This window comes from Protopterus annectens, chromosome 3.part1 (assembly GCF_019279795.1).
Source record: "Protopterus annectens isolate FY-2018-M chromosome 3.part1, PAN1.0, whole genome shotgun sequence".
Lineage (NCBI taxonomy): Eukaryota > Metazoa > Chordata > Ceratodontiformes > Protopteridae > Protopterus > Protopterus annectens.
In genome coordinates, this window is record NC_056732.1 from 1,853,941,842 (window position 1) to 1,853,958,817 (window position 16,976).

Consider the following 16,976-nt stretch of genomic DNA (forward strand, 5'->3'; position numbering starts at 1 on the left):
GGGTTTGAATCTCACATGAGGTAATTAGCTAGGTTTATAATGGCCCACAATAGCAGTTAGCATAGTACTAACTTATAAACCATATTCAAAATTTGGCAGGGTCCCAAACACATTTAAATAAGGAAAACTCATACACGGGACCCTGCCACAGATATGTTATTCTGCATTTATTAATTTCATATATTTTATAGTTTTTCTTTTTTATTTTGCACATGTTTGCACAATTCGTAGCTCATGTGTGCATTCTGCATTCTATTTTTCCTGTTTTTGACATGTTTGTGTGATGGTTAGCTCATTTGCTCAACTGGACCACCCATGAATCAGACATGACCCAGACAGCCAAAAATATAAACTGGATGCATTCAGTTAATACCACTGGGCATTGCACAGTCCTGGTAAGTGAGGCTGGTTTGCGCTAATACCATCAAGTTAACAATGAATACATATATAGGGGATGTCACGTAATTAATGCTGTGGCAACAGGTGATGAGAGAGTGCAAATGGTTCTGGGATCTAGTACAGGATGAGCAAGCTTTTCTTTTACTGTGCTAACATTGCAAATTATACAAATGAAGTGCAACATAGACAAGTTTTTTCTCAACATTGTGAAAAGAGCTGTAAGTTTAAGACTACTGTACACATGGTCCTGGGTTTGAAAACTGCATATGCCATATATTTTTAATGTTGTTCCACATCATGTCATATTTACTCATTTCACTCATAACACCTGACATAGTGTAGTTGATATTAATATTTACATGTATGAGGGATGAGACATTAATATTGTGTCAGTTATTTTTACCTAATCATTTATATGGGTATTGTGCATATATTATAGAAAGTATGACTGCGGGTATAATGTGTACTATGTTGATTAGGGTCATAGGTGTTTACTAGGCTAATGACTTCAAGGGCCTTTTTAAGCCTAGCCATGCATCCCAAATCTCTGACAAGTTCTGATACCCTTGATAAATGTAAGTATGAGCCTGAGAGATGAACCATTTACAGGTTACCTGTGTCCATTAGAGACATAGGTGCCAAACCAGGGATGAATTTCTGGTTTCCCATCCAACTGTCCAAGTTGCACTTGAATTGGGTTACGGAGGAACTCTGTTTCATATGGGTAGGTAGGACAGGATAGTCTATGGGATACATACAGTACCTATTCTCTGGGATACATACCCAAGTATATTTCTGCAACCCCATTTGAATAACGGAGACACACAAGTGGCTGTATATCAAACATCCTTGGAATTGCATTTTTGCATTTTTTTAATTCCCGACTGCTGCACACCACTTACCATCGTACACCCTGGATTACCATGTTTACGGGATGGTAAGTGACATGCAGCATTTTCAAATGTAACAAAAAACATACAGTGCACACTCTCAGTAAGCACAGTACATGCAACTGGTGGGAAAACATATATTTAAAGTGAAATTGGTGGGAGTTGCTCATTAGACATTGAGCCTGATCTTTAGGACACATGGCTGGTGTTAGAGAGGGTGTGCACTTTCATGCACAGCACTGGGGTGTTCAGGAGTCCAAAATTTTTGTTTGACTCCTAGTTAAGGAGGATGGCCCATACCTATTGCAGCAAGACTACACAGGTTCTCAGTATAAGTCTGAGGCCTGGACTACTTTGGCTAGGGATTTGACCAGTGCAACAGGGGTATCCCATGTACTGGTGAGCAGTGTCATCATCATTATGTGACAGGTATCCCATGTACTGGTGAGCAGTGTCATCATCATTATGCAACAGGTATCCCATGCACTGGTGAGCAGTGTCATCATCATTATGTGACAGGTATCCCATGCACTGGTGAGCAGTGTCATCATTATTATGACGATCTCCACAGGAGGAAGAGGGATACCCTTGATCAGTGAAGAACACTCCGCGGTTGTGGAAGTATAAAATCGTGGTTGTGTAAGTATAAAATCGCGGTTGTGTAATTATAAAATGCACTGACCAATAGTAAAAGTTATAGTTGAATATAGTCAAGACTGATATTCATAATGGCATTCTGTTTTGTTTTTCTTTTCCACAGCTGCTGAAGAAAGGGCCTCGAATGTGAGGTCTCATGGAGCACACCTGGAAAGAATGAGGGAAGCACGTGGTATGTATGCATATAAAATGTACTGTTCCCATAGCTTTCACTGTTAAAGATGGTTTACTTGTTATTTTAGACAGCTGTACATAATTGAGCATGCATATCTCAACTGTAAAAGAAAGTATGCATGGCATACATTGTAGCACAAAGCAACCATTTCACATTCTCAAATAACTGCGCAGGCATGTATAAAAGGACAGTATGCATGCAGTAGTCTGTAGTCCAAAAGAAAAGTACAGTATTACACTAGTCAACGGTTGTGGTTTCAAAGATCGCACCTCCCAAATATGCAATTGTGTGTACAATAGTGTTATGTTTTCAGCATTATATACACAATACTGTTAGCTAATCATCATTATAGCAAGTTACTTTCAGACCTCAATACCTCTGGCATGACTGGCCTGCTGACAAGTGTAAACATGCATATGTGCAATATATGCACACATGAACGACTGCTGGCTGCAATCTGATCAGTGTCCATCTGTTAGTAACTGGGTAGTCTTCAAAGTAATATAGAAATGTCTTAGGAGGTTGTAGTGTTAAAAGTAAAATGTAAAAGAACAGAGTGAAATAATTGTAGAAAGCTTTTCTATTTTAATTATAAAGTTAGTAATGTTTTCCTTTTATCTCTTACCCGCCCTTTTCTTCTTTTTAATGGTTTGATTTGTTTTCATTTTGTTCTTATTATGTATAATTTTGCATTTCTTAATTTAGATTATTATTTCTGATTTTGTTTGTACTTGTTATATAATTTATTTTTATTAATATGTTTATTTTTTGTTTTTTCTTTGTCCACCTATTTTTATTTTTATTAATGTGTTTAATTTTTGTTTTTTCTTTGTTCACTTATTTATTTTTTTAGTGTCTAATTTTTTTTATTTTCATTTATTTGTTTATTTTTATTTTATAATTGTATGTTCATTTTTTTTATTACTACAGAACAGCAGGGTAGGCAGGTCCCCGTGATCCTCCTATTTTTACTCCACTGGCTACAGCACCGAGGCCCAGCATGTATGGACTGCAGTCTGGCAGCACCCCCTCTGCTCCTCCTGCACTACCTGGGCACTCAGGAAGTTCTGCCCCAGTGAATAGGCCTGTGGTCACCTCTTGGACCAGTGGTGGAGGAAGTGCATTTATCACCTGGAATGAGTTGCCAGGTATGATGCATAGGATTGTGCACTGCATGATCAACACATACGTACACCAGATGGAGCAACTGCTCTCTTTCCTGGTACAGAGTACCCATCATAGATGCACGTGTCAGGCACTGCAGCCACTGGCACAGTGAGAGGACAATGGTGACAGCCCACTAGGTGAGGACTTGACTCCGACTGTCACTCATCCTGATGTCCATGAGACCTTGATTTCCCCACCTCATCCCAACCATGGAGTTCACCCCCCTCTTGTGTCCTCACCATCCCTGTATCTTGTATGTCCTGTCTGTCAACACTTGCTTCCTCACCTTGCCAACTTGACTGCCCCAGATTGCCTGTGTCCCTTCCCTAACATTCCTCTCTCACCAAAAAAGGGTACCTTCCCCCCAAAAATCTTCCTGTACATAGCTCTGCATTTCACACATGTCTACTTAACACATTTGATTCAGTCCAATTGTCTATACAACATGATTATGTTGTTGTCACCTCTGTCTCTGGAGGTGACAGTCCTAATGCAGCTAATACTGTATACATCTGATCAGTTTTTACTGTTAAAAAATGGATGGCTATGGTTATTTCCTACAACCTTTCTGCACATTCCTGTCCTCCTTTTGCTTTGTTTTCCCACTGCTTGCTTCCTATCTTCCCAATTTCTTTTCCTTAAAGAATCATTGCAAGATTGTGCACAATGCGCACCATCACTATTTATTTATTTATTTATTTATTTAACATTTGTTAACCGGGAAAGTCCGACTTGGAATGAGTCAATTTTCAGCAGAGGCCCAGGGAGAAATGCTCCAGAAGCATGTCTTTCTAAGCAATGGTAAAAGGCAGTAGTATCAGTAAATGTAAGTAAAATTAGCATCACTTTAAAATTCATGTTTATACCCCATTTTGAACCCAGTACCATCTGCCTCCAACAAAAATGCATTGACCCATCTGGACATAGAGTCAGTTCTTTAGCATGTGTATTTTATACACTCAATAATAGCTGTCACATGTTATGCTCATATTTACCCTTTGTACTCCTCAGTGCTTGCTCCTTATGTCACCAATGTCATATTTTCAACATTAATTGTGTATGAAGCATCATTGCATGACAGACATTAATGTATTATAAAGCCTTAGTGTGCAATCCCCATTTATTTTTATAAAGCATGTGTGTGCCATGCTTAGCATCTCTCAGCCTTACTAATCAAGGGAAATAAATAACAGAAATGAGAATACTAGGGAACAGTATTGGCTACAGCTTTATTTGGAACCAGTACTATGTGGCCAAAGAAAGGAACTTATCACTGGCTGAAGTCAATTACTACCTGCAGCCAAAGATTCAGTTAAGAAGCAAGTGTATACAACAGCAGTGAATTCTTCAATTTTTTATTCAGTGGGTAAAATACACCTGCTACTCAACTGACTTTGTAGCACCATCTGTTAATGCATTGATCCAACCTTATTTTGCTTCATATGTAACTGGATTTGAATACAGGTGCATGTAACAGTTTCAAATACTTTTAAGTGTAAAGAAATATTATAAATTGGGATACTTATGAATCTTGTCATCATTTTTGTGGAACATGGTAGTGGTTTCAAATACAGGTTTATATAAGGCCTGTAATTGCTTTTTCTATAAACACATGTTGTTGCACAAGGTGCACCATCGCACACAATCGAGCACAGATTACCTAAAGAAAATAAATGGGGAAGACAGAAAAATGGTGAAATGAGAAGCAAGCAGGAGAAAAACAAGGTGAAAGGAAGACAGGAATGTACAGGAAGGGTGTCGGAAAGAACCATGGCTATCCATTTCTTCAACAGCAACATTTAATACTACAAGAAGACTATCAGCTGAATTTGGATTTTCACCTCGAGAGAGAGAGAGAGAGAGAGAGAGAGAGTGATGAGCACAATACAATCATGTTGTACATCCAATTGGACCAACTCAAGGGTATCATGAAGACACGAGTGTGAAATGGAGAGCTATGTATGGGGAAATATTTTTGTTTGGGACAGGTGCCCTTTTTTTCCTTTTTGGCAGAGAGGTATGCTGGGGTAGGGAACTTGGTATGTGTGGGTAAGGTAAGGTGGGTAGGTGAGGAAGCAATGGCAGACAGACAGGACATACAAGACAAGACACAGGGATAGTGAAGGACACAAGAGGGGTGAACACCATGGCTGGGGAGAGGGGGGGAATCAAGAGCCCATGGACATGAAGTTTGGAGACAGTGAGAATCGAGTCCTCACCCAATGAACTGTCATCACTGTTACCTCACTGCACCAATAGCTGCAGTGTCTGATGCCTCCATCTCCTTGTATTATTCAGAACAATGTTGGAGAGCAGTGTCCCCACCCGGTGAAGGCATGTACCAACTGTGTGGCTTACAATCCTCTGCACCAACCATGACAATTCATTGTGGGTGATAAAATCACCACCTTTGCCACTGCTTCTAGAGGGAACCACTGGTCTATCCTGCAGGGTAGAACTACCTGGGGGCCCAGGTAGTGCAGATGCAGCAGAGAGGGTGCTACCAGACTGTGTCCCTAACTTTCTGGGACATGGTGCCCCAGCTGGTAGAGTGGGGGCAGGTGGCTCCCATTGGACAGGCCTACTCCCATTGTGCTGTGGAAAAAAAGGGAAAAAATGAACATAAAGGGAGGGAGAGAGAAAAAAGGGAGAACATTAGCAACATCATAAGTGACATACAAAACAGTGATATAGTTATTTCATTCTATTATGTTACCTTTACTCTAAACAGTACAAACTGTAAACAAGCTTTCTTATAATATGTCTGGACACTCAGTTAACAACAGATGCACACTATAATACAGATTTCAGCTAGCCATCCTTGATGTACACATATATTGCTCATATGTAGGCTCCAATTCCACTAATTACATTTTCCAGCAGGCCATTTCTTTTGCTGCAATACAAGTCTGCATTTGCAGTGCAATAACTTGTTCATTTGGCAATTGTGGTGCTTGAACCCACAGCTGGTGTCTACTCTCTACAAATGTAGTGTTCTGTGTTCCCACAGAGTACTGCATGCATACTTTCATTTTACAGTTGCGAGATGTATGCTCTGTTTTATAGTACTGTATTGGACAAAGTTATATGGAATAACTAGACAATACATAGATTAATAAATAGTTACATAACTGACACTAAGGCACTGTATGAGCACATCCACTCATGCATGAATCGTGCCATCCCAAATAGAACCAAGATGCCATCCCAAATAGAACCAAGATACTCTCATCCAAAAAAAGGAAGCCAATCTGGTGGTCCCCTGCCATAAACAAACTTTACAACAAAAGGAAGAAACTTTTGCAGAAAAGAGGAAAATCCCAGGATGCAAAAAACTCCCTTACCAGACTCAGTAAGAAACTGAGATCCCTCATAAAATCTTCCAAAGCTAGTTACGAAAATAGAAATTGCCAAACATTCCAAAGACAACCACAGGGCATTCTATAACTATGTCAAGAATCTAAATGGCAATGCTCAGATCTGCTCTGAGCTAAAACAGAATGGCATTAAATATACTGATCCCAAGGATATTGCTAATATCCTGGCAGATCGATTCAGTGCCAACTTCACCCCCCTCTCACCCCCTAAATGGCCCATCTCAATACCGGAAGATTGCCAAATTCTGGTAATAATGGCCACACAGGTAAAAAACGCACTCCCCAAAGCTAAGAATACAGCATCCATGGGACCAGATGACATCCCCGGCTGTTTACTACAGTGGGAAAAAAACTGTTAATTCACACTCTCACACACCACTTTCACATGGAGGACCCCTACACATGCACACATGCACACACACACACACACACACACACACACACACACACACACACACACACACACACACACACACACACACACACACACACACACACACACACACACACACACACACACACACACACACACACACACACACACACACACACAAAACAACCTTTGTTGTCAGCCTAGGCCTAGGCCTCCTGCCACCCCCACAACACCCTGTGCAAGTGATGATAATTTTGACATATCCCTGATTTCTCTCAAGCTTTGTGTCTGATGCACAGGGTGCGTAGCTACATTACTGCTTAATATATATATATATATATATATATATATATATATATATATATATATATATATATATATACATTTGTGCTGTTTAAATATAAATTGCACCTGTGAATTATATTTGCCTTGCCAAGTTTTACAATGGATAGTGTCATCATTTTACTACTTTATAGTGTATTCTCTTGCACGTGTTGTGAAGTTAACAACTGCAATGTGTCTCATTACTTTCTAACTTTTCTCTTTAATGCTTATCTAGTACAAAGGTATGGTGCGCATCATAGGTCAGGCCATCACATTCAGATCTCTGGATTGAATGATAGCATTGTAGTATAACCTCATCAGTACAATATCATTCTCTCTGTTACATGAGCTCACCAGAAACATGCATCTGCACAACACACCACACGGCTTTCTCATCAAGCTAACACAGAGCCTACAAACCATGCTATGATGTATGTGTACACATTAAAATATATGTTACTTTAATATGTCTTGTATCGCATGATGTGATATCTTCCTGACACCTAGGCCACTGTCTGATTATTCCCCAGTGAGATACATGCATATGCGGTACTCTGATATAGTCAATGGTATCAGTATTGTCTGCTGAGCATATGGAAGTAACAGTGTCCCACATTCTGGTGTAAAATGCTGTCTGTAATATCAAGTTACAGCTGCCACACACACGCGCATGCACACACACACACACACACACACACACACACACACACACACACACACACTTGTCCGCAGTGAGACTAGAACCCCTACCTAAGTGCACAAACTATGGAACACAGTACTTAATGCACACGCCATAGAACAAGTCTGACTTACATAAGAGTGCAGGTGGACTTACAGTAGATGGCATCAGCAGACCCTGTGGGAGACAACAGCTTGACCAGTATGGAATGACTGTGTAAGGATGAGCAGCTATCAAAAAATGGTCATCCATGCCATTGGAGAGGTAACTGTAGGATACCACTTATACTCTGCTGCCTAGACTCACACACACCCAGTTGACTGCAGTTTGATTAAAACCCTGACCTATTGAGGGTGCACAGACTATGGAACTTAATACAAATGCCACAGAACAAGTCTGACTTATACAGGAGTGCAGGTGAACTTATAGTATTTGACATCAGCAGGCCCTGTGGGACATAGCTTGGAAGGCCAGTATGGAATGACTGTGCAGCTATCAAAAAATGGCCAACTGTGCCACTGGAGAGATAACTGTACAATACCATTTATACTTTTCTGCCTAGAATCATACATACCCAGTTAACTGCAGTGAAATTAAAACCCCTACCTAAGTGCACAGACTACAGAACACAGTACTTAATGCATGTGCCCTGTCTGAGCTTGAAGCTTTTGTGGATTATATTAGCTCAAACATTTCTTTTTTTAAGGTTTTCTTTAGTCTTTTCTGATAGAAGTATAAACTTTTTGGATATTAATATTGTTATTAATGATCAGGGTAAAATCAACACTAAGTTGTTTAAGAAACCCTGTCACTGTAATCACTCCTGGTTTCATAACGGTATGCGTCCATGTTATATACTTTGAAATAAAGTAAAACATTAGGTCTTTAGAGCCTCTAGATTGAATGTATTTTATTTTATTTATTTTACATTTGTTGACTGGGCTGGTCCAACTGGATATATGTCCATTTTCAGTACGGGGAGAAAAGTTCCACAATTCAGTGTAGTATTTACAAAACCAGATACATTACAAGGTTTTGACTATCATTACATTTCATTGCATTTTCGCTTATTGATAAGAAAAAAATCCTAGTACATAACAGCTAAGGATATTCATACAAAAATATGTAAAATGACACTATTAAACTGTAAAGCCACACACATATTATTGTTAATAGAAAAGTAACTAGCTTATACAGGTATGAAGATTAGTGTCTAGAATGTAGAAGAAGAAGATTATAATAGTTATACTATGAGGCTACCTGAACTCTATGCAGAAAGAGGTTATAATGAGCATGAGGTTACTGAGATGATAGGTGAAGTTACTAGATTAAGAGACAGCAGTGCTAAGCCTTATTTCTCAGAAGCATATAGTAGCAGTAGTGAAACAGGGATGTTCAAGCCAGTTAGGAAGTTGAAGGTACCCCTGTACTATTCACATAATGTTAGCTCTTATACACAGGTCATTACAGAATTCTGGCCTTTGTTAACCACTGACATTGAGATTAGAAATTTGATTGATACTCAACCTAAGTTTTTATTTAAAAACATAAAGTCCATAAAGATGCAGTTATGCTAGGCTAGTCCTTGTTTGACTAAACCTTGTGGGAAGTGTACAGTTTGCAAGTATTTTGACACCACAGGAAGTTTTTTTTACACCCAGATCATCACATGAAATATGTATTTAATGTTTCTGATACAGCACGTCTATTTAGCACACTGTTTGTCATGCCAAAAATATTATGTTGGCAAAACAGACAGATGTTTAAAAGACAGAATTAAGGAATGCCTATACCACATTAGTAAACTGTAAACCGAGTAGTTTTAATGCCCTGGCTAACACAGTTTAAAATTCATGGTTACAGGCAGAATTATACAGTATTAGAGGTGGGGATATTGAAAACCTCACTGAACAACTTGAGGCCAAGTGGATCATTAAGTTAAGGGGTGACTACAAACATGGACTCAGTGACAAAGTTCCTATTCAACCTATGTTAAAGGCCAGACCATTGTTTAAGTGATTTAAAAAAGAAACCACAATGCCAGGTTTTGAATATAATGTGTTTTTAACTAAATGTATTTTAGTGCTTTCATGTTTTTTGACGTTTAAATGTATGGTACCTTTAAAGCTGTTTATCATGTGACTCAGGTGGTTCTAATTGATTTTAGTATTTATAGAGAGTTAATTCAGAATTATATCACATCTGATAAAGCAGGCAACTGTGAAAACACTTATGTGACTTTTACTTATTAAGCAGAATTTGTACTGGAGTCCTTGGCCATTTTTGAGTCCCATCGTGCTTTGGAAATATACAGCTTTGTCTTAATTGTCTGTGTTTCTTGGTAATTCATCAGTTAGCTGAGCAGTACTGTCAGACATTCAGGTGTGTAAGGCATTCAATATCCTTGGCCTTAAAATGTGTGTGGATATTAACTGAGAGTTATATGATATGCTTTTGCCAGCATGTGAAGGCCAGGTTGGATGTCACTGTGACATCCCCACTCTTGGCCAGTAATCAAGGAGCTTGAATCCTCACCACTGACACTGGAGAGGGACATTCACTTGGAATAGAAATGGAAATGGATATACTCAGTATTTCCAGAGGCATACCTCTCTGCATCATGCACAGTTTACATTAAGAGCACAAAGGGCACGCACAAAGCTCAGGGTCTAGGTGTCTCTGTCTGTTTCCCTCCGGGTCCCCAATAAGACTCTGCACTGGTAGAGCTGTAGGATTAGGGTTAGGTCCTCAGCTGACTATCCAAGGCAAGTCCTCCAGCACCTTCTCTGTAAAAAAAGTGCTTTGTGTCCCTACCCAAGTAGCTGGCACACAATCTTTTAAATAAAATTTTCACACACACTCACACACTCTCTCTCTCTCTCACACACACACACACACACACACACACACACACACACACACACACACACACACACACACACACACACACACACACACACACCTGGGAAAGACTGGCACAGATTTGCCAAGAACACCACCTTCTCCCCAGACTATAGGACAGTTTCACTGCCACCAGTCAGTTATTATAAGGCTCTTAAAAGGGTATCCAGTTATACTGAGTGAAATTAATATTAATACAAATGGTAATATTGACCAAACAGCAAGGCTTTCAGGAGTGGCCACAGTTATCACCAAATAAATATATGCAAATACTCTCAAAGCTTAAACATTTTCTAAACAGGACGAGCCACAATGAAAAGTTTAAATATATCTAATAGTAAATAATAAAAGAACAAGAAAATACTAAATATCTATTTACAGTAAACATCAGAGTTTTTTGTCACAGGAATATTGAAGATAACACCGTTGGAAAGAGTCACGGAGTTACAGAAAAACAGTACTTTTAATCTCATTATATTTTCCTGACTAATCTAAAGATAATTATTGTTCCCTAGTTAAGCTGTTTACTACCACAAGGTAAGATGATTTGGGAGAGTAGTCAATGTTTTCAAATCCAAGACAGAATACAGAATGCTGCTGAGACTTCAGCTCCTCTAATATTAAAAAATTATTTCTACACAGAAATAATAACTCTGTTTCCTGCACTATCCACCATCATTAGATGCTACTAGGGTTTAGCACCTATATGCTACAATATACACAGATAGAGCTTTGTTCAGATGTGGTGCAGCTGCTGGAAATCATAAAACCACAAAACCATTTTACTCTTCCTACAAGAGCTGCAAGCTACTGTCTAGCACAGACATTGCATCTCTGGTTTCATTCAAAACTGTCAGATAACATATTTATGGTTTAACCCATGAAGCAATTTAATTTCAAGAATATTTTGCAAAGTCAGGTGGATTACGATTAACCTCTTTACTTCCAGTATATGCTGTTACAATGTATACATTTAAACAGTTAGAATAATGCATGTACATTGCTTTTCCTTCCAGCGGGGCACACTGTTGATACATTTTAACAAAAGCAAACCACACAAATACATTTTCAGCACAAACATCTGTACAAATTAGTTTGATATACAAATGGCATATAATTATTTACAAAATTCCAGAAAGCTGTGCTCACATATGTTACAAATCCACTGCCTTATTTCTCCTGGCATGGTTCGCAGTATCTCCTATCATCACAGTCACAAACAAACATATACGGTTTATTTGGGGGGACCATTGCTGAGTTACTGTTAAGGCACAAAGAAGGCTACATTCCTGTTGGGGGGGGGGGGAGTTCATATACTGTTGTCACAAACAAGCATAACCTGTACTTTTGTGGGTAAGTAAAGTTGATACTGCTATGGCACAAACAAGGATATAAAGATGGACAGTGCAGTGGTTCAGCAGTCGGCATTGTTGCCTTACAGCAAGAGGTTCCCCGGTTCATTTCTCATCTGGCATGCCTTCTGTGTAGAGTCTGCATGTCCTCCATGCATTACTATCTGTTTCCTCAGGGTGTTTCAGTTTCCTTCCCAGTTACAAAGACATGCATCTGGAGCATTTCTCCCTGGGCCTCTGCTGAAAATTGACTTGTTCCAAGTTGGACTTTCCTGGTAAACAAATGTTAAATAATAAAATAAATAAAACTAAAGTCTTGTTATTCTCCTTGTTCTGCTTCCTGCCTGTTGTTTGATCTTGGGAAGGGTTGTGAAGTCAGAAAATGCAATGTTTATCAGTACTAACTTCTCTCTTTACTGGTTTTCCAGTACTAAGGTTTTGTGTAAAAATAAGGCCACAGTAGTGAGCATCAGTATACTTCAGAAGTAGGACTGTGTGAATCTTTGACCCCTGAGGCCTAGACACATATTAGTAAAGTAAAGTTCTCTCTGCAAATCCATGGCACTATTTACTTAATTACTGTTCCAACCTACTAAATACCAGGGTATGCCATCATATTATTCAAAAACTGCACTCTAAGTTTAGGACTTTCTTTGCAAACGCAGCAGTGAACCCATTTTGAGTTCAGGGATGACTCTGTCTGATGCAAGGAGTACACAGCCAGAACATAGGAGGTAAAGGCTGTGTGAGTCACCTGGCATCAATTTTACTATGTGTGTGAGTAGGAGAAAGGTATTAGGCACCTAGGTGGTCAGAAAATGTGCTATGTGCTGTCTTTTAGCCAAAATGAGGGCATACTTAGCACATTTACATCTGCCTGCAGGCACAGCAGCTGGTGGTTCCTCCTCTGAGCACTCCTCTGACTGTGGCTGTGGTGACCTAGGTGTTGGTAGGGGCGGATGTGTGTCCCTTCCCCTAGCTGATCCTGCTATAGCTGTTTCTACAAGATCAGATTGTGTAGCATAGCATACACTGTGATGGCTTGTGCACATATCTCTGGATTATACTGCAGATGTATATAAGCACCAGAGCTATGACTTCAACAGCCCAAACACATGCTCTATGATGTTTCTGGTTTGGGCATGTGCCTCATTATGGCATCATTCCATGGGTTTGTGTGCACTTCTGATGGGTATCGTCATCCAAGGTTCCAGTGCATAGCCAGCATCCCCCAGTAAATGGCCCTGTGGGTTGTCTCCCCTAGCAAACATCTGATATAGCTGTGATGTGTGCCGGATATGGGAGTCATGACAACTGCCAGGGTTGCCAGCATACACATTTACCTTGCGGTTAATGTAGGTTCTACCCTGCTCACCAGGCGGTGCCTTGATATGTACATGATTACAATCTATGGTACCTAGTACTTCAAGGTAGTGCACTACAGGGTAGAACTGCTGCTTATTGCTGGCCCTCTCCACAGAACTACATGGAAAACATAGGTGCTCACTGGTATGGATGAGCATAGCACCCAGGAATTGGTGGAGGATCCTGAATGCTGATGTCTGTGACACACCATCATGTCCCCAGTTGGCTCATAGGTGTTTACTAGGCTAATGACCTCAAGGCCTTTTTAAGCCTAGTCATGCATCCCAAATCTCTGACAAGTTCTGATACCCTTGATAAGTGTAAGCATGGGTTTGGGACATGAAACATTTGCAAGCAGGGGCCTGGGAGATGAACCATTTACATGTTGCCTGTGTCCATTAAAGACATAGGTGCCAAACCAGGGATGAATTTCCTGTTCCCCATCCAATTGTTCAAGTTGCACTTGAATTCAGTTAGGGAGTAACTTTGCTTCACATGGATGGGGAGTCTGTTCCACAGACAGGATATTCTCTGGGATATATACCTGTCTGTCTAGAAGGTCCTATTTATATCTCAGGCAAGGTTTAAGTCTTTAGAATGGGTAATTCTGGTGCTGTTCGTTTTGTGGATATGCAGGAGGTCCATCAGAGTGGGGTCTGCCAATTCCCTGTATGCCAGGCTCGGAGGCAGAATGCAGGAATAGGGCCTTGAGGTGGTCTGCATAGGACATTTTACTTACGCCCTGTATTCTTTTAGTGAGGAACCTCTGTGGACATTATAATTTTTGGATATGCCTGGTTAAGTACATATCAAAGGGTGCATTGTACTCAGTGATAGGTCTGGTGAATGCTGAATACAATTAAACAATGACTTCCTTGGATTTAGATGCTATACCTTTATTTATAAGTTGTGCAACATAAAATGATTTCCTCACTACTATAGACATGTGATGGTCAAAGGCTAGATTACTATCTGTGTGTGTCCCTAAGAACCTGACTACTGGGTCACCTTTAAGGGGTGTGTTGTCAATATGATAGTTACCAGAGGTGGATGAATTCCCAAAGGATACTGTTATGCATTTCTTGGCATTTAGTTTTAGTCCATGGCTCTGAAACCAGTTGTTTGTCTGTGTCAGCCCCTCCTGGAGAACATTTGTGTCAGTGTGGGATTCAATGACATCTCCTAATTTGCAATCATCTGCAAATTTAGTTAGCCAGAGACCACTAAAATTGGCCTTGATTTCAGAGAAGTAAATGCCAAAAAGGAGCAGTCCAAGGGCTGATCCCTGAGGTACTCCACTTGTGACTGGCATCTTTGTTCTAACTTCCTGGGTACTGTCTGTTAGCCAGTGTGCTATCTACCAGGTGACATACGAGTTTGTAACTAACCTCTTTAGTTTGTCAATAATGCCAAAGTGGGGTGTTGTGTCAAATGCCTTGGCCAGGTCAAGGTAGGCAGTGTAAACCATTTTCCCTCATCCATTGCTTTGCTTACCTTCTCAAAGGAGTCCACCAGATTGAGTAGGCATGATCTGCCCTTGACAAAACCAAACTGAGTTGGGTCCAGTGTCTTGAGGTTTACTATATCTCTATTGATCACTTCCATGATAATTCTTTCCATGGCTTTACATATAAGACTGGTGAGACTTATGGGTCTGTAGTTTCCAGGGTCTGTAGATGGCCCACCTTTGTGCAGAGGAATGACTGTTGCTGTTCTCCATTCATGAAGCATGATGTCTTTGAAAAGTACCTGCACCTAATATTGTAAGGACTACACATACCTTAGTTTCCACTGGGATGGGTTCCTCTCGATTGGTTCTGACTTTGAGCTGAGAGTGGCAGAACTCACAGAGTTATTGTAAAGTCCCTGTTCAGCCTGTAGTGGTCTACAACCTCCAGGTCATGTAGCATCTGATAGGTTACCCTGGGCCTGAACACTCTTCTCCTCCTTGGCCTAGGCCTATAGTCATCAGCACCAGCACCGTTGACTTCAGCCTCTAGCACATGCAGATGTAGAATAGCTGCAGTAGCCCATAGCATTCTGTCAGTTAACATTTCCTTGTCTCTACTTCAGTGTATTGGAGTATTTAGGAAAACAAGAATGGAGGTTATATGGATGCTTTGTAGCATGTAGAATAGCTGCACTATGTTTGATTGGTTCATGAAAACAGAGTTCACCTACTTGTACTGTAATTAGCAATTATTAAACACACCTGCTGCTTGCTCATCATTATGCTACATGCATATCCGAGCACTCCAGTGCATTTATGGATAAATAAAGTAAGTGGTGCATCTCCGAGCACTCCAGAGCATTTATGGATAAATAAAGTAAGTGGTGCATCTCCGAGCACTCCAGAGCATTTATGGATAAATAAAGTAAGTGGTGCATCTCCGAGCACTCCAGAGCATTTATGGATAAATAAAGTAAGTGGTGCATCTCCGAGCACTCCAGAGCATTTATGGATATATAAAGTAAGTGGTGCATCTCTGAGCACTCCAGAGCATTTATGGATAAATAAAGTAAGTATGTTAACATTGTAATTACTTTCCTCCATTTCTGTGATATTGCATCAACATTCAGTATAAAAATGAAAGCTTTCCCACCCTGTACTCAAATGCAGGAGTTTCTGCACTCTATCCCTACACAGACACATGGTGCCAAAGTACTATTTACAAGACAAGCACAGCAAAAGCTGCCATTTATTCATTCCTCCATTAAAAAATGTACAAAAACTGTTAGAAATGAATAGAGAAGACACATTTTACAACAAAATTCTGAGGATGACATATAACCTGTGATTTGTGCATAGCTTACATGCACCTTCACCCTCCACAGACTGACCTGTACAACTTTGAAAGTGTAATCTGACATACCTCCTGATGTCATCAAATACTGTTGACATCCGTTGAAAATAAAAACACTGTGGCAGTGCCTACATGGACTGCACATCCCTACAGGGTTACTCTTTTTTGGGATTCAGCAATGCCAATGAGTTTTCACTTAATTTGCATCTTCACCGTGCTGACAACCAGGAATTTACATGGTTAGTAGCTGTGTCAGTGGAGAAACGGCACAGAAGCACAATGCTGTAAACACAAGGGAGGCTATTCCTTTGCACATATATCTGGTACATACTAAATATGCTTACCGTACAATAGAATAGTCTATTTCAGGATGTTCAAACATTATAGCAGCCTGCATTATGTACAATTACATTTTCTTTTGAGGGTGGGGGATCAAAGGTGCATTGATGTCATGGTCCTTACAAATGTATTTTTTTACTTTGTAACTGTGATATTCTATTTTTATTTTATTTT